The sequence below is a fragment of the Acanthochromis polyacanthus genome, chromosome 6, assembly GCF_021347895.1.
Source record: "Acanthochromis polyacanthus isolate Apoly-LR-REF ecotype Palm Island chromosome 6, KAUST_Apoly_ChrSc, whole genome shotgun sequence".
In the NCBI taxonomy this organism is placed as follows: domain Eukaryota; kingdom Metazoa; phylum Chordata; class Actinopteri; family Pomacentridae; genus Acanthochromis; species Acanthochromis polyacanthus.
In genome coordinates, this window is record NC_067118.1 from 22603476 (window position 1) to 22622757 (window position 19282).

Below are 19282 nucleotides of genomic sequence, written 5' to 3' on the forward strand. Positions count from 1 at the left end.
TGCAGAACGCTCATTGACAAATACAGAAATCGTTTAATTGCAGTGATTGCCTCAAAAGGTTGTGCAACAAAATATTAAGTTATGGGTACCATCATTTTTGTCCAGCCCTATTTCATTAGTTTATTTTTTTAAATAATTATGTTAATCAACAATTCAAAAGTGATGGCTGATTTTGATTATTTAATTGTCAATAAATTTTTATTTATTGTTACTTTTGTGAGTTTCAAGTGATTTCAGTGAGAATTGTGGGTTTTTCCTTCTTTAACTGAGGGGTACCAACAATTTTGTCCACGTGTGTATTTTTGGACTGTGTGAGGAAGCCGAAGTACCCGGAGAAAACCCACGCATGCACAGGGAGAACATGCAGACTCCATGCAGAAAGACCCCAGGCCCAAGCCGGGATGCAAACTGGGGATCTTCTAGCTGTGAGGCGACAGTGCTAACCACTGCCCCTCATGCCAATACCTTTGCATATATTTTATGTTGCAAACATTTCACATTAGCTGTGGAAATCTGTTGCTTTTAGAACTTACTTGGCAGAGAGTCTTTTATAACAGCAGCACACGCACATACAAAACCATTTTTACATTCATAAAAACAGACTCAACAGACTGATTCAAAGAGCCAGCTCAGTCTGTAGCTGCCCTTTGGACTCCATCGAGGTAGTGGGAGAGAGGAGGGCTCTGGCCAGACTGTCTGCTATCATCGGAAACACCTCCCACTGTCTGCCTCAGGCTGTGAACTCCTTAAGAAGCTCCTTCAGCAACAGACTGCTACACCTTCAGTGTAAAAAGGAGCGTTTCTGTAGGTCTTTCATTCCAGCATCAGTCAGACTTTACAATGCCGCCTTATAAACTGGCCTACCTCTGTTGCAGCTGCACTTTTTGCCCTTACATATGCATACCACTTATCATCCTCATGAAAATAGTCTTCTTTAAAAAACAGCATCTTCTGTGTATATAATGTTCTCAGCGCTTTTGCACTGTGTGTTTCTAATTTATTCTTGTACCGCCTTAATGCTGTTTTTTTCTCCTTTGGAGCTGCTGTAACGGTGAACTTTCCCCACTGTGGGATCGATAAAGTTTATCTGATCTTATCTTATTTTCACAGAGCTTGTACAGATACACTGATTTGTTCAAAGGGCTGATACGGTTACCAGATCAAACCAGCTGGCATATTTATTCCTGACTGACTCAGAGGAGAGCTACATTTTTCATGGTGAGATGCTTAGTGCTGTCTCACTTTCAGTAATTATGTTTTACTTCTCAGCAGGGAGTTCAGCCAATCAGCTTGGAGAACTTGCTGCTGACCTACAGTGAGATTGTGGCTCTGTGGGACTTACTTGGTCAAATTCGTACCTGCATTCAAAGTGACACGCGCATTTGTAAGAGTCTATGCAGGTAATCAATCCTCAGGAGTTTGGATGAGGTGTTACATGGATGTGTTTGTGAAATCACAGAAGCAGTGTGCGTATTTCATTTTCTTGTGTGCATGTGCAGTCTACCAGTTTGCCTTCCTGCTGTATTTGTTGCATATTTTGTATTAATTAAGGTTGTTGCTCAGGGACATCTTTCAGTTTGAAATGACCCAGTTCATATAACAGACAATTCAGTCATCCATTACCTATTCTCGTGACTTAATCCAAGGCCATGAAACAGACAACGGCCATAATAAGGTGAATGAAACTTAATTAGAGAAGAAATAATGAATCTAACAGTTGAGTCACTGCAATCCATAAGACATTCACCAAGACAGTGAATATATAATAAGTCATTTTATATTCATTTACATATTTAATATTCTGAACACTGGCTGAAATGAAATTTGGGACATAATGTTTCTTTACTCTCAGCAGCAGACTGTATGGTGAAAGAGTGAAAGCTTTCATTCAGTGAGCAATTGAACAACTCCTCCTTAAAAGCATTTAGTCAAATATAAGACAAGGTATGATTTATTGAACTGGGATAGAATGAATAATTGTTGTGTTTAACCCCCTAAAACACCGAGTATTTTCTTGCCATTCTTTTTTGCTTCTGTCATATTTTTGCTCATTGTGATCTTATTTTTAACTACAGTCTCAAATCCAGCACCTCTCATGACACTGATTTCATTTAACTCTGCCACATTAATGACACAGCTTCTAAAAAGTCCAAGTGATCTTTCTATGTAGGTAAGAAAACTGCTGACTCCCACCTGATCCATCCATTGTCTGTATACCGCTTTATCCTCATTAGTCCCCCTGGGGACAAATAAAGTTTTCTTAATCTGAATCCTCATTAGGGTCGCTTGGGGCTGGAGTCTATCCCAGCTGACTTAGGGTGAAGGTAGGGGGCATCCTGGACAGGTAACAGTCTATCACAGGGCTATATAGAGAGACAAACAATCACACTCACATTCACACCTACGGACAATTTAGAATCACCAATTAACCTCAGCATGTTTTTGGACTGTGGGAGGAAGCCGGAGTACAGAGAGAAAACCCACACATGCACAGGGAGAACATGCAGACTCCAAGCAGAAAGATCCTGGGAAGGCCGGGACAAGAATCAGGGATCCTCTCGCTGCAAGAAGACAGTGCTAATGTATAAAAATAAATATAAATGTATATGACGTTAGTATATTTAATGAAGTCATGCAACATCGATGGAATCATAGCTAGAAGATGAGTCTATTATGAAAATGTGGGTACAAGTGGGACAGTTCATGTGCCATATGGGTCATATTACGCACAGTGATATAATACATTAGAGTTTACCCAGCATGCACTTTTTTCTTTCGTGAATTGTCAGAAAAGAGATTACACATCCAGGGTGTCAGTGCTTGTTTCTATTACTTTGCGTCACAGGCATTAAACGGCTGCAGTTTGTAACACACCTCAAATGGACTTTTTCATCCCTGAAAATGCCAGTTGTCTGTCTCCTGTACTTATGAAGTTATGAGGGCTCAAAATGCTGGAAAAAAAAACAATGCAAATTAAAAAGCACAAGAAGCGCTTTGAGTACTTTAAATCTGAAAGAAAAAAAGAAATCTGCTACATCTGAGGAGGTCAGATGGGAGGCACTGACTGATTTTTAATGGAATGATCTAAAACTTTGCACATTTTGTTCCTCTTTCAACTATTCTCAAAGTGTAATTCAAATAAATGTTATGGGGTGAGCAGATCCATGAATCTACAGTTTTTGATGTGGTAACAGTTTGTGGCCGATTGATTCCTCTTTCCTACTTACAAATTCCATTATCACAGTAGAGTGACTGGGTCTGGATAAGTCATACTTTTCAATAAAATTTCCAGTTGCATGACAAATATTTTTTGCCTTTGAAAACTCAGGAAGCAAAATAAGTCAGTTTAATAAAGGTGGATTACTTTAAAAATATGTCAGTCAATTAACAAAGCGCTCAGTAATTTCCATATGTGAAGACGTGTTAATTCCATTATCAGTGTAAGAGAGGCACATACATTTTAATGCATAGACACAAAGAACTGGACCCTCTGCTGATACCGAGGCTCTCTTGAGAACAGCGGAGATCAGCTGCTCTGATAGGAGCTGATAGCCGAAGAATGAACTTTAGCTGCAGGGAGTAAAGTAGATGGCAAATTCTAACATCAGGCAGACATCCTTGATTTGGCAAGAGGATAAAGTCTTAATCCCCTTCCCTGTTTGACAGTAATGAGATTAAAGAAGCTGAGATGGAGCGTGGTGTGGCAAGCAGAATTCCTGATGGAGATTTCAGCCTTCACGCTCTGTGAGGTTCACAAAAGCCAGTCTGCTTTCATCCAGTGTTCACTTTCTATCAAATGCTTCTCGCTGATTTCATCAATGATTGGCATCGTGGAGGAAGACATGAAAATATCAACGAATATGTCCCAGATTGCTGTCGACATGATGGCTCAATTTATCCCTTGCTTTAAGAGTTGCTTTGCTTTCTAGCATGGCTTGCTCAGAATAGCTGGATGTACTGGTTCCCTCCTGCTGAGCAAACTGGCGATTCAAAGTCAGGCTGTTCACTGAGACAAATCAGGAGACATGGTAATCACTAGCATGCACGTTTATTCCCCATCCATATTTTTTTTCGAATGTGGGCAGGACATGAGTCCAAAGGGTCATCAGAACACCTCAATGCACCCATTATATCAAAGCAAAAACATGCTTTTAGATAGTTTTGTAAATCCAAAACAGAAATACCGATTTACAGAAGTGTTCAGGGGACTTTCCTGTGACCAGATTGTGTTAATCCTTAAGAAAGTCTAGAAATTCACTGGTGTCTTCCTGCGGCAAACTGGAGGGATTGGACTTTCTGTAGCAGGTCAGCACTGTCTCCCAAAAATGACATTCCTAAATGCAGCTAAACTGCATTTTCAATTGCAAACTCCCTGAATGTTAAGACTGTGATGTTGTAGGAAACACATCCAGTCTGAAAGAGCCACAAAGTCAGTGAAGAGGTAGGATGGAAGTCAACAACAGCACCTTGGCATCAAAACTACATGGGTAGGCTGAATAAAATAGCTGGCTTAAAATACAACAGTTTGAAGCTTCGTTTGCTTTTATTGGGTTACGGGGATGGCGAGCTCCACCCTGTATCATCTGGTGGGCTGAAAAACATATCCAACTAAATAGCTCTGCAATGCATTGAGGAAAAAATGCATTTCTGTATCCAAGCTGTCCCTTTATGTTGCATAGTTGGTCATGAACCTTGTCATGGAGCTTTGGAAGGATACTGTGTTAATGTGGCATGGTATGAATCCACAAGCTCCAAGAAATGATAAAAACCTGTATTCTTCATGTCAGACATTGTATCAGGCAGGGTATTGTAGATTAGCTGTAGCTATAGAGAGCATGATAGGAGCTTAGCTAGCAAAGCGGCCACCATAACACAGACTTGTGTGAGTGATGCTTAATCACAGAGCTCGTGTGTTTAGTACAAGCTGTAATCAACTAGAATGCTCTTCCTATATATATATATGCCAGCTGAAGCCCAAATCACATGTCTGTTGAGAAAAACAACAATATCAGCAGAGGAGAAATGTCCACTGTGCTTAATTTACAACACCTGTGTGACAGCCAATGTAAACAGAGGATCAGGTTTAGCTTCGTGACAATACCAGTCAGTTTAAAAATGCCCTGATCCCCATCTTTGAAATTCCATTAGAACATCCTCGGATCAAGTAAATGGCAAAGATGTGATATGAAACATAGCTGGGATCCGTGCTAAAGAAACATAATCAAACAGACGTCACTCCGAAAAGATAACTGAGAAAAAAAAACACATTTTATTCATAAAAGAATGTAGTTTTAGGGGGACAGAATTGTGACTCACATGCATGCATACTGTAGAGCTCAAAAGCCAGTGAAGATATTTATATTTATATTTTTAATGTAATCTGGAAGATTCCACAACAAATTACAACAGTTTGCTAAAATGAGTGTAAAGTTGAATTGAGCTAAATATACTCTACAGATTTGTTTAGACTTTATTAACCATGTTATCTTAGTATCACATTACAATGTTCCAAAGAGCCTCTTGTCATGTCAGTGATGTTTGGCTGTTTCAGTTTTCAAGTTCTCCATACATGTATAGTGGGGTTTAGATGACCGGGGAGAAAAGTCAGCACTGATTGGTCTCCTTTGTAACCTTGCCAGCAAGTTGATTTCTCGCGATATTTGTGAGTTCACAAATCTCTCAAGAAACCATCTTGCTCCGCTCCCGCCTTCACTTTTCGTACAGCACCAAGTTGGTTCGGGCCAATCACGCAGCAGTATTCGTGTGTGGGGCGGGATAATGGGCGGGATATCGGGGGTGACGACCATAGGTGACGACAACACCAAGCACCAGTAGATCAAAACAAACACGGCAACGGAGGACAACGATCGTGTAGATGCTGCTATTAAGTCAGTTTTAGCTGAATCTCCTATCGCTTCTTTGAAGGAAGAACAACGAGAGGCGCTTTGTGCATTTCTGGATGGTAAAGATGTTTGTGCTTTTTTACCTACGGGTTTTGGTAAGAGTTTAATCTACCAATTGGCTCCGCTCGTTGTGAAGATCCCGCGATTGGCTAAAAACAAACCTGTCAGAGGCGGGACATACTGTTGCATTGTCCAATCCGTGCCTCTTTCCTCCGAACGGATTTACATGGAGCGGTCCCAGATTGATACTGTGGAGTACTATCAAGTACTACACAATTATTAATCTGGCTATTGCCAGGTTATCTCCTTTGGTTTCTGAAGTCAAAGCTTTGAGATGTATTTGGACGAATTATCCAGCTGCTGTATGAATCCTTCCTCACAAAAATGCAAACCTCATTGTGGAGCTTGTCTCTGAAGAATGGACTTCTCCTCTGTCTGGGTGGAGTTGATTCACCACAGTCATCCCAACCCCCACAGACCTCAATATTCACAGCAGCTTTTTTAACTGTGGGTTTGATCTACTGCTGTTTCATTCTGTCTCCTGTTGCATTTTTTTTTTACTTTCACTCCTCTGTTTCTGACACTAGTCTCCAACTAGAATTCATCAGTAAACATCCACTGTGAAATGCTGCTCTGTCTCAGCCCTCCCCAGGTCTTTGTCCTCGTTTCCCCTCTTCAGAGGTGGTTTCGATGCTCCTCATCCTCTGAGACAAGATACTTTTCTTTTCACGGGACTTTTTCTGATTGGAGTCTTGTGTTTTGTTACAACCCAACTGTCTAGGGTAGTCAGGTGGTAATAATAAAAGAAAAGAATGAAAGAACGAACAGGGAATTGAGAAAAGTAAAGGTGTACATGAACATAAAGGACGAGGGACTTAAATGCAAAAGGGGAAAAAAAAGAAACTGATGCCGCAAGAAAATAAAAGAATCAAACATAACCAAAAGTGAACTTGATTAGCAGTTGTTGAACAAATTCATTCACACATATTTACACATACATTTACCTATGTAGCCTAACCCAAAAATACAACGGTGTGGCACCACTATCTAGCCTAACAACCAATCAATGGCTGATATTAGTGTTTCCAGGCATTTAGCTCCCCCATAGACACTATGCTCCACAAGTTACCCAACACAACACCAGGCAGCTCGGCTTCACCCATGAGCTGCCAACGCCGAACTGAATGAATGAGCCTTTTGGCAGTTCCCCTTTGGCCAGCAGGGTAGGAGGAGTCCTCTCATCCTAAGCCAATCCGGAGGCTCCTCAGACCGCAGGTGGGCACAACCACGGAACCATGGAAGGAGGATGGTTGACACTAGGCTGCTCACAGCTGTACACAATGAAGCTCAGAATAGTAGGAGCACAGCGGCCCAGAGCCGTAACAGTTCTCTATTTAGTAAAGTCTGTATCTTTGTTAAGCTGCTTTTCTGTCTGTCTGTCAAGGCTGAATGTGTTGATGTTCTGATGGGAACACTCACATATGGAAGTGATCCAGTTTTCCCAAAGTGTTTCAGACCTCCATGCAGTGTCCCCTTACAAACCTTTAGTCTAGTTTAGGCTGAGAAAGCCCCCTTTGGTCAGAAAAACAATCAGAAGCTCTCACTTAATTTTGACGCTCTGTTTACCACTTGCTGACTCATGCCTCCATTCACCCCGAAAGCCTCCTAATGTGGACTCTGTTTTTCTTTCAAACTGAAGTTTTTCCTAGAATGTCACAGGTAAGAAAGTGTGTTCATTTCAAATGAAATGACTTTTTCTGAAAATGTAATTAAGAATTAGGTTAGTTTAATAATAACATTTTGTGGAGACATGGTTGACCAATGCTACACTTTCTAAATCCTCAAACTTTCTGATTATTTCCAAGTATATATGAAAATTAGACTCCACTGTATTTCTTACATGAAGGGTAGAACTCTCAAGCAATCTTTCTTGTTCCGCATATACAGGAACTCTCTCCCAGTCATTTGCAAACCAGAAATAATGGAAAAATCTGCACAAAAGCATTTGGAATTATGTACCATTTTATTTCCATGTATTTTGAACAGAAATCCATCCATCCATCCATTCTCTATACACCGCTTTATCCTCACTAGGGTCGCGGGGGGTGCTGGAGCCTATCCCAGCTGACTTGGGCGAAGGCAGGGGACACCCTGGACAGGTCACCAGTCTGTCACAGGGCTACATATACAGACAAACAATCACACTCACATTCACACCTACGGGCAATTTAGAGTAATCAATTAACCTCAGCATATTTTTGGACTGTGGGAGGAAGCCGGAGTGCCTGGAGAAAACCCACGCATGCACAGGGAGAACATGCAAACTCCATGCAGAAAGATCCCAGGCCCACCCCGGGATTCGAACCAGGGATCTTCTTGCTGCAAGGTGAAAGTGCTAACCACTACTACACTGTGCAGCCCTGAACAGAAATCCACCAGTCAAATTTGTAATACACACAGTAATGTACAAAATAAATACACGTAAAATTACATTGTCTCTTTTTGATCATGTTCACCAAAATAAGACAGTGTAGCATCCAGATTTTGTTGTTACTATATTTGGACACATATGCTGGAAACCTAAAGTTTAGTCATTAAACTCAAACTGCCAAGAAGACATACAGAATCACATGTTGGTGAGGGGCGGCATGGCTGCTGGTTCGATCCTCGGCCTGTCGAGCTCATGTCGAGGTGTCCCTGAGCAAGACACCGAACCCCTAATTGCTCCTGATGGGTCGTGGTTAGCGCCTTGCATGGCAGCTTCCGCCATCAGTGTGTGAATGGGTGAATGTGATGTATCATGTAAAGCGCTTTGGATAAAAGCGCTATATAAATACAACCATTTACCATTTGGTTCCATAAACTATCAAAAACCTTAACACATGATGTCCTCAAAGTGTCTTTAAGAGATCACAGTAAGTGCACTAAATCAATAGTCATGTAAATCTGTGTGGTAAATTTAAACTCAGCATGAGACTTGACCACAAACAGACTAATGTAAGAGTGCTCTTTCAGGTGATAATAAGGGTCATTATTTCTAAAGACTCCGATCATCCCTGTCTTAATGAGCTGCCATAATAACTCACCGTATCATCTTCTACTATTCAAGATGTCCTCAAGCGAGTAAATTCAGAGCCTGTATTGTCATTTTAAATGGTCTGTAATCAGTGCAGTATTTCATCTTCTCCATGTCCTCCTCTCCACCTGTGCCTCATTCTTTCCCCCCTTTGTACTTTCCTTCACCCTCATTCAAATTTGGAATCTCTGTAATTCTAATTAGCAATGAGAGATAATGCAAAAATAATTACATTCAAGTATGTGCATGCTTGCAAATACCCCAAACAGCCTCTCATGATGTCACTTACCTGAGTGTGAGTTCCAAACCATGAGAGCAGACTCCTACTTCATTAAAATTGCACTGCTAATTCTAATTATTATGAGAAACCAACCTGTATGAATCGCATGTGGGTGTGCATGTGTGGGTGCACACATCTGAGACAGTTCAAATCCAGGACTATACAAGCATTGTTTAACCTATTCTGGGTCATCTAAGTGCAATATATTTATTTTTATTTTTTTGTGATTCTTAAAGTCAAACAATGTTTCCACATTTGTGAGATCCTGTAACACTATCCTTTTTATTCCTTAAGAAACTGCAGTTTGTAATAAGTGTCAGTTTGATTGTGGTTTCAATCATCCACCCAATTATCAAATTCACGTCTTTAAACATATGCTGAATTGCCTATCAGTAGTTTCTGTTTGCAATAAATCCATCAGTGTTCAAACTGCAGCGACTACATTAAATGATCCTGAAAACAAACATTTCTACAGTTATAAAGAAGCATTTTTCCTACAATGTTTGAATAGACATGTGGATATTTATGCACAATGGAATACAAATATGTTTATGTCACTACTCCAAGCGGTGATGAGTGATAAAGACTTAAAATAATAGTTGATAGTGTTTTTCGTAATAACACTGTTAAGGACAATATGAAAATAAAACCATTCAACCATGTCTTATTGGAAACAAGTCACATCAATATACCGTCAATATGGAGTCATGCAAACACAAACTGTGATGCAAAAAAACTAAAATTTTAGCCTGACCATACGTCAGTACTCACTATACTCAGAAACAGACACCGATGTGATGACACATTTAAATATAAAGCTAAAAGATCAAGAAATCAAAAGACAGAATAAAACGAAATTTGAATTCTTCATCTTATCCATTTCTACAACAATCAGCTCTGTGCAGATGATTCCATTCATTATATTTGGAGGTAGCTCTCAGTTGTTTTCAGAACATCTGTATGCAGCTATCTCTTCAGCTCTTCAGTTCAGCTCTGCTCCAAATACAGGAAGCCTGCTTTAATTAGCTCTGACCTCAATGAAACTGAGGCTTCCAATTTTGTGTCACCTCTGAGTTCAAATGTTATCTTTCACACACACGGTGTCATGCGATTGATGATTTCTGAAACCTTCTAAATGAATCAATACCTTGGAAGCTTGGGGTTAAAGAGGCCGAGAGGCTCTCCTGGCTGTGGAGTCAGACAGAAGGTACTGCTCTAGTGACAGATGGTGCAGTCGACATGATGGCACACTGGAACTCATCCTCAGACACCTGTCCTGTTTTCAAAATAAATGATAAAATTGACAAGTTCCAGGGATGGAGGCAATGCAGAGTCATGCTCAAATATTTTTTTCCCCCCATTTCTAGCATCGTGGAATTGAACTTTAGCAAAGCTAAAGACACTTGATGAAGTTAAATAACCTTTTGGAGCAGCATTGGCTTGTTTGACGACTGACATGGTGCGATTCACCTCTGAAGACGCCGTGATGATAAACCCCCACTGCAAAGAAGAACTAAACCCACAAGCCCTGGAAGTATCTGCAGAGAAAAACATTTGTCTCAGACATGAATTTTATGATTTGTTAAAATACTGCAGGCGCTTACAGTGTGCACATTAAGAAGAAGCTTCCCTGGCTGAATATGAGTCAAAACACTGGCTGCTTTCTCAATACTGGATTTAACACGAGGATTGTGTAATAACAGCTGTCAGAAAACCGACCAGGGAGCCTTCTGAAAACAACCACAGGGACAAATTTGGTGATCAAAATTGACATTTAAAAAAAGAAAAAGAAAAAAGATTGTATTCAACATTACCAAAGTAACTTTGCGCAAAAAAGTTCAACGTAAAATGCATCCTTAAAGAGCTTTTCCTCAAATATTGACCAAACTGTGAAGAATGAATATTGTTCACATCATGATTTCATTGGCAACCCAGATTCTTCCTGGTCTGACCCACAGAAAACTTGCATCTCTATGCAATTTCGACAGCAACTCACAAAACTTCAGTCGCTGTGTATCAATTTCAAACTGTTCCTCCTGACACACCTTTATAACACTGGCTATCTCACTCAGTGTAAAGAAAAGAAAAAAAAAACAACTACCTGATGCTTTGAATCATGTTCTGATGCAATATCTGGAACACCTTGAGAGCTTCATGAGGCTTCAACGACACATCACTAATCTTAATGAAGTGATAAAACTGATGATAATGTCAATAATTCGAATATTGCACAGGGAATTAGAAAATGTAGCTATAAAATGAGGGCACATCCCAAAAGTGAGGAACTAAACAATAAGACCAAAAACCCTAACCAATCACAGAAGGTATACAGTGAAGGTAGCCAATGACAGGCACAAGAGTGTAAATTTCTAATATAAACTAACAAACCCCAAAATACACACTATTATAAATATATTAATCAGAATTTATTTTCCAAATAAGAATTAATTTGAGCCCTCTGAACCCCAAGCAGCTTCTCTTTTGCTCTGTGGCCTCATTTTTCACAATATAAAATCCTGCACCTCCTGCACATTCCTAGAAGTGAACAGAACTCATAAATGTCTTCTGTGCAGCATAGCAAAGTTATAATGCCATAAATTAATTTAAAACATTTTCCCAAGTGCCTACAGGTGTTACCGATACTCAGAAAAAAATAGTGGCTTTTCATACAAAAGATATTTAACTGTATTTTTTATTTGTTTTCCTGCTTGTCTTCAGTCTTTGACCTGACTGTTAGTCACATGATTGTTCAGTGTCGTCAAGGCAGTCATGACCTTTTCATCTGCGTCAACAAGCAGAAAGGGTATTTGCTCTGACCACACAAAAATGGTCCAGCAGTACCAAAAATATTCAGATCAAGAATTGCTGTAAATAGTGTGAATTTGACAATTTAAAAAATAATAAACAACACATATCAAAGTTTTCCTGAGTATCATGTCACTCCTTGCATGAAACCGTTTCATTTTCTGTGGACTGTGGTTGGGACATTTTTTTCTTCATTTGTCTGGAGCTCAGCAAGAGAACAAATACAGTTATTCAAATCTAAAGACCACGAGACAGACTGTTAACATGTGTGCACTCCAATTAGAAAAACAAGTAGCTCTGAGTGTCAGACGAATGAAGTTCACTGTTTTTTTCCTCCCTGAAAAACTCGAGTTGTGTAATTCACTGCTACAGATGGGCAGTCAGGCCTGCTGATCTGTTCTTGCTCTCTGGATATTTCTTTGTCGTGTCGCAACCCGGCTCAAGGCTGGACCATGGAAGGAAGACCACACATGAGCTGCAACTTACAAACTACTTTATTTTATAGAACTGAGAATGAGATTATCCAACAGGCAAACAAAATACAACCAAACAAGTTGGCTGACTGCCAACAGTATGAATAATGGAGCCAAATAAAACAAGCAGAGTCTCAGTGACAGCCTGACTGCTGGGTTCCGCAGGGAGAGACGCACAGCTTATATTAACTCTCAATCTGTCATGTTTCTAATTATGATCTGATCCAACCACTATGCAAGAAGTCATGATTTAATATCACCAGTTTCATCAGAAGAAAAGTATGAATGTAATGTTATTTTTCCCCAAAACCTGCATTAGTGAACTTCTTCTGTTTTGATGAATTCAACTATAAATAACCATCCATCCATCGCTTAATCCTCATTAGGGTCATGGACTGCTGGAGCCTATCTTAGCTGATTTAGGGTGAAGGCAGGGGACACCCTGGACAGGTCACCAGTCTATCACAGGGCTACACATAGAGACAAACAATCACACTCGCATCCAAACCTATGGAAAATTTAGTTACTAATTATCCTCAGCATATTTTTGGACCATGGGAGGAAGCCGGAGTACAAGGAGAAAACCCACACTGTCAGGGAACAGGAGGGTTTGGACCCAGGGTGCAGGCACCACAGACAGAGACCCACAAGTCCAAACAGGGAAGGAGGCAGACAGTCTAGAAAGCCAACAGGCAGTGGCGGCGGGCGCTGGGGCTGCTGAGCTTGCAGCGGAGAGCGCAGGGCTGCAAATATGTAGGGACAGAGGGGGGACGCCTCAGGAACAGAACAGGCAGGCAGGGGGAGTCCAGAGCTGAAGCAGGCCAGGGCAGAGTGTGGCTGGCATGGAGCCAGCAGGGACAGTGGACCAACGAGGAGTGGTGAGATGAGCCAGACTTTAACTGGTGCTGATTGGCAATCTGGTACAGCTGCGCTCCCTTAGCTGGGCTGACAGCTGGCCAGGAGTGCAGCACAGGGAAAGGAGGGACCATGTCACCAAGCCTCTGTGCAGCCCTCCAACCATAAATATGATTCATTTAAATCTGCAGTAAAAGTAACTAGAGAAAACAACTATTTAATCACCTCGCAAATTTGAAAAATAGCAAAAGACACATTTACTCATAGGTTAGCCTGTTAGATTTTTGCCATTTAAACTACAGAATAAAGACTTTCCTACTTCTCCATTTATTTCCACACACAGATATATATTTGGTCACATGACAGCATTTTAGCTTCAGTCCTGTAAAAATGTCAGGCCAACATGGCAGCTCGGATGCAAATGTTCTCATTTATTACACAAACACTTCAGCAAAAAGCATTTCTGAAAGCATTTGAGGCGAGAAATAAGCTATGCAGTTGCTGAATCTGTCCTCGTTTTAGTTCAATGACGGCCAGTTTAGACGTTTAATGAATCGGACCTCCGCTCCCCGCACCAAATTTGCGTAAAGTAGAAGTCAAGTCTATTTACGAGAATGGCTTCCGGGGAGACACACCGGTACGAAGCTCGAAATGCACTGCAATGCAAGCAGCATTCAACGCGATGCGTCTTACATAAACGATGAATGGGATGCGAAAAAAATGTAATATCCTGTGGACACAAAAGCTAAGACAGTCCTGGATTAATGCAGATGATTAATCTGGTTAAAAATTTTAATGTGATTAACCCATCTACTTCTTTAATCTCTGGCAGTTCACCACTTACCTTTGTACCATTTCAAGCTCTTCATTGGACTTGAACTGCTGGAATTTGCTGGGATAATTGGGGTGTTCTAAAACTTTTGACCAGTAGTGTATATAAAATTGTGACAAACCAGTTGAGTCTTTGAATGCGACTGAGGCAGCAGAGCTTACTGATAAATATGAATAAGCTGTCTGCATGACTGATGCACCCTGGGTGATGATTGAAACAGACAGAGCAGCTTGTGTGTGTGTTTGTGTGAATGTATGCAGAGACTGACATTTGTCTTGCTTTAATGTTGAAGGTGAACAGCTGTGCATGCAAACGTCGCTGAAGTTCCCGCTATAATACGTTATCTGTTAATTAGAGCGGGGGATTAGAAAATCAGAGCAGGCTGACAAATTGTATAATGCTTTCTCTGGGTGAAAAAAATCCAACATTCCTCCTCAGAAGTGTGGGAATGTATGGATTTGTCTGGGCTCAGAGCCAAGAAGGAGATTTTATTTTTATATTTTCTCTCGTTCAATCTTTGCTATTTCTTCCACCAAAAAAATACGCTAAAGACTCCAGACATCCATTAACCGCAGGGATTAGCTCATTGCTCCCTTTATGTGATCTGTTTGTCTTTCCTTTTTGCTAATTTCCTCCAATTCTTCCTCACGACCACTTACTCTGGTGGGTCATTTGCAGAAACGGAGGAGAGGAAGGGAGGAAAGTAAATTTAATGAGGAAACAGAGGTGAAGAGAACAGTCTCTTTTCTATATTGTGTAACATGTGTGACCCTCCCATGATAAAAACAAGCATCTGGGTCTGTATGTTCTCGAACAGCTGGGTCCAAAATCACAGAAGTTGTTAAAAGAAAGTCACACTTTTTAAAAAATAACTGACTCCTGAAAATTGTTCAGATACACTGCAAAAGATGCAACACCTTGTCATCACAAAATATTAACAGAAAAAAATAATAATCATGCAATAGTTTATATTGGTCATTTTGACAACTTCTAATGTGATTATGTTTAATCAACAGTAGAATTAGCATTTCCTTCAAAGTCAATGGTATTGTTAATAACTGCTTTTTTAATAAACACATTTTTAAGTGGATTATTAAAATACATAATTCCAGCTCGTATTTTCATGTTATTTAATTTTTTAAGTGTTATTTATTTAATTACCATATTTATGAACAAGTTTTTAAATTTAATCAATTTGTTCCAGTGTCAAATGGGTAGAGGAGGGCGCTAAAATCCTGGCCCCAAATTAAAGAAAAATAACAGTTATCAAAGCAGTTCAGTGAGTTACATCAAGTTGAAAATCATTTGAAATCAGTGAATGCAGAAATTTGAGTTCAAACTATCATATAAAGTGCAACTTAAAAGGTTTAACCAAATGCAAGAAATCTAATCTTACAACCATGTTGGAAATAGGTTTCTTTAATGACTTTTCAGAATGTACACACTTAACTGTAATGTTCCTTCTGGACATCTGTTTAGTGAAGGTTTTCTCTGATTATGGATCTTTTATATGAGCCCTCATTTTCCTATGTCTCTACGACAAAAGATTAGAGTTCAAGCAGCAATGTATCTTTGGACTCTTTTCAAGTCTCTTTCAAAGTCTATGAATTATTATTATAATTGTTGGATGTGATGAAAAAGTTAATTATAAAGTTTTAATGTAAAAGTAGATATAAATACATAAAGAAACAAATTAACTAATAAGACTTACCTCATGCACAGTGGCGTGGCAAGTGGTTAGCACTTTCACTTTGCAGCTAGACGATCCCTGGTTCCCATCCCAGCCTTTCTGGGATCTTTCTGCATGGAGTTCGCATGTTCTCCCTGTGCTCCGGCTTCCTCCCACAGTCCAAAAACATGCTGAGGTTAATTGATAATTCTAAATTGCCCGTAGGTGTGAATGCGAGTCGTTTGCTTGTATACAGTGGGTACGGAAAGTATTCAGACCCTGTGCTCAGTATTTAGTAGAAGCACCCTTTTCAGCTAGTACAGCCATGAGTCTTCTTGGGAATGATGCAACAAGTTTTTCACACCTGGATTTGGGGATCCTCTGCCATTCTTCCTTGCAGATCCTCTCCAGTTCTGTCAGGTTGGATGGTGAACGTTGGTGGACAGCCATTTTGAGGTCTCTCCAGAGATGCTCAGTTGGGTTTAGGTCAGGACTCTGGCTGGGCCGGTCAAGAAGCCACTCCTTTGTTATTTTAGCTGTGTGCTTAGGGTCATTCTCCTGTTGAAAGGTGAATCTTCGGCCCAGTCTGAGGTCCTGAGCACTCTGGAAGAGGTTTTCCTCCAGGATATCTCTGGACTTGGCCGCATTCATCCTTCCTTCAATTGCAACCAGTCGTCCTGTCCCTGCAGCTGAAAAACACCCCCACAACATGATGCTCCCACCACCATGTTTCACTGTAGGGATTGTATTGGGCAGGTGATGAGCAGTGCCTGGTTTTCTCCACACATACCGCTTAGAATTAACACCAAAAAGTTCAATCTTGGTCTCATCAGACCAGAGAATCTTATTTCTCATAGTCTGGGAGTCCTTCATGTGTTTTTTGGCAAACTCTATGCGGGCTTTCATGTGTCTTGCACTGAGGAGAGGCTTCCGTCAGGCCACTCTGCCATAAAGCCCCGACTGGTGGAGGGCTGCAGTGATATTTAACTTTGTGGAACTTTCTCCTATTTCCCGACTGCATCTCTGGAGCTCAGCCACAGTGATCTTTGGGTTCTTCTTTACCTCTCTCACCAAGGCTCCTCTCCCACCATTGCTCAGTTTGGCTGGACGGCCAGGTCTAGGAAGAGTTGTGGTCGTCCCAAACTTCTTCCATTTCAGGATTATGGAGGCCACTGTGCTCTTAGGAAACTTGAGTGCTGCAGAAATTCTTTTGTAACCTTGGCCAGATCTGTGCCTTGCCACAATTCTGTCTCTGAGCTCCTTGAGCAGTTCCTTCGACCTCATGATTCTCATTTGCTCTGACATGCACTGTGAGCTGTAAGGTCTTATATAGACAGGTGTGTGCCTTTCCTAATCAAGTCCAATCAGTTTAATTAAACACAGCTGGACTCCAATAAAGAAGCAGAACCATCTCGAGGAGGATCAGAAGAAATGGACAGCATGTGAGTTAAATATGAATGTCGCTGCAAAGGGTCTGAATACTTATGACCATGTCATATTTCAGTTTTTCTTTTTGAATAAATTTGAACAAAATTTCTACATTTCTGGTTTTTCTGTCAAGATGGGGTGCTGAGTGTACATTAATGAGAAATAAAATGAACTTTTTTGATTTTGGCAAATGGCTGCAATGACACAGAGTGAAAAATTTCAAGGGGTCTGAATACTTTCCATACCCACTGTATGTATTACAGTTAATTATTCCCTTGTATGGGAATAACTTGTATGCAGTCTAAGAAAGCAGAAATGTACTGCGGCATGTGCAAATATTACATTAAATCTTCAGTAACAAAAAAGAGAAGTAATAGTATTTAAAAGAACTGATGGGTTGCTAATGTACAGATATCTGAAATTTTGCAGACTTGTCTATACAATTAAAACAAAACAATTGACTACAATAAAATTTTAGAAATATTTTAATAAAAGTGGGAGTTTTAAATTTTTTTACATGTTTCACAGTACAACCAAGCTCAGCAAACAAGCTACCAATTCTAAATCGCTTATTATAACAATAAAATACTAATATAGAAAATGTAGACGAAATAATTTCTCATCCTCATCATCTTTGGAGATTTGGAAAATGGCATCAACTTGTAATAAATTTGCCCCCTAACTGCTGTACCGTATTCTCCATCAGCCTCAGCCAGTTTAACTGTCCAAAACGAACATGAAGCTTGACAAACCTAAACAGGTGTGAAACAGCAGGATCATCCAGTTTTCATCTCTCACTAGCTCCCAATTAGTTACTAGTTGCTCTAAAAAAATTTTTATCTTCATCTTTTAAAGCATGTGCATGATGCTAGAGAAGCCAAATTCCATGTCTCCTCTCTGTCTGTTCTCTCCGATTCATTAGCGTTCTAACCATCCATTTTGTTGTACTGTCCAGGCTGTTAGCAATCATCTGTCAGGCCAAATGGAAACACATCCACTTATCTTCCCAGGGCACGTCAGTGTAAAATTCATCTCACACATCTGTGTTTGTGGAAGGCGTCCTCATATTGAGGCTGAGTTTCCATGAGCAGAGGAAAAACTGCCTGAATTCTCATGGAAATAATTTCTAGTTTCATTAAAGCCAAATAACAGATCATTAACTCAGAACGCCTCCCGGAGCTGCTGTGACCATTTTATGACTGACTGCCAGATATTTTCCCCAGGTGCAATGGGAGACTTCTCAGCTCAGCAGTTTTAGCAACATATTTGTGTTGTATCAGTGACTGGCTACCATTTAACATGTTGGGCTTTGAAGGAAAATGCGACACTGCACCCTCAGGAATCCAACACCAAGCCCACTACTCTTCACTTCATGTGTACACAGCTGTCACCCACTTCATGCAAACACTATTTTTTCATTCATTAGTGTGACTCACATCGCCCTGTAAGCTGTTTATCTCGCTCAGTTCACTCATTTATGAATTTGCTTTTGTCGGGTTCATTTATTTATCTCTTTATTTTTCCCTCTGCTGGACATTTTCTTTTTGCCAGTGTTATAATCTGGTTTGTGAACATGACGTCTCCACACAATCCATCACAGCCAGTCACTGTCTCATTAGTGCTATAGGAAAGTGAGGTAGGCTGCTCTAGTGAAGGTCAACCAGGCATTTCATACCCAAGAGTTAGACTAGAGTTGGCAGGAATGGGTCTCTATAATTGATTGATGGGTCATTGCACCATCAGTCTTCTTCCATCTGCTCCTCTGTCTATCCAACCTTTGCACTGTTCCAGTCTCTACCCAGTTTGTATTCCTGTTGTTGCTCAATCTGACTCCAATTGACGGTGATTTATTTTATACACAGTCTTTGTGTCTGTGTCTCTGCAGTTTAAGCTTCGTGCTAGAAAAGCATCTACGTAACAGCCGTAGGTGCATAAGCATTGGATGACTAATGAAACTTCTT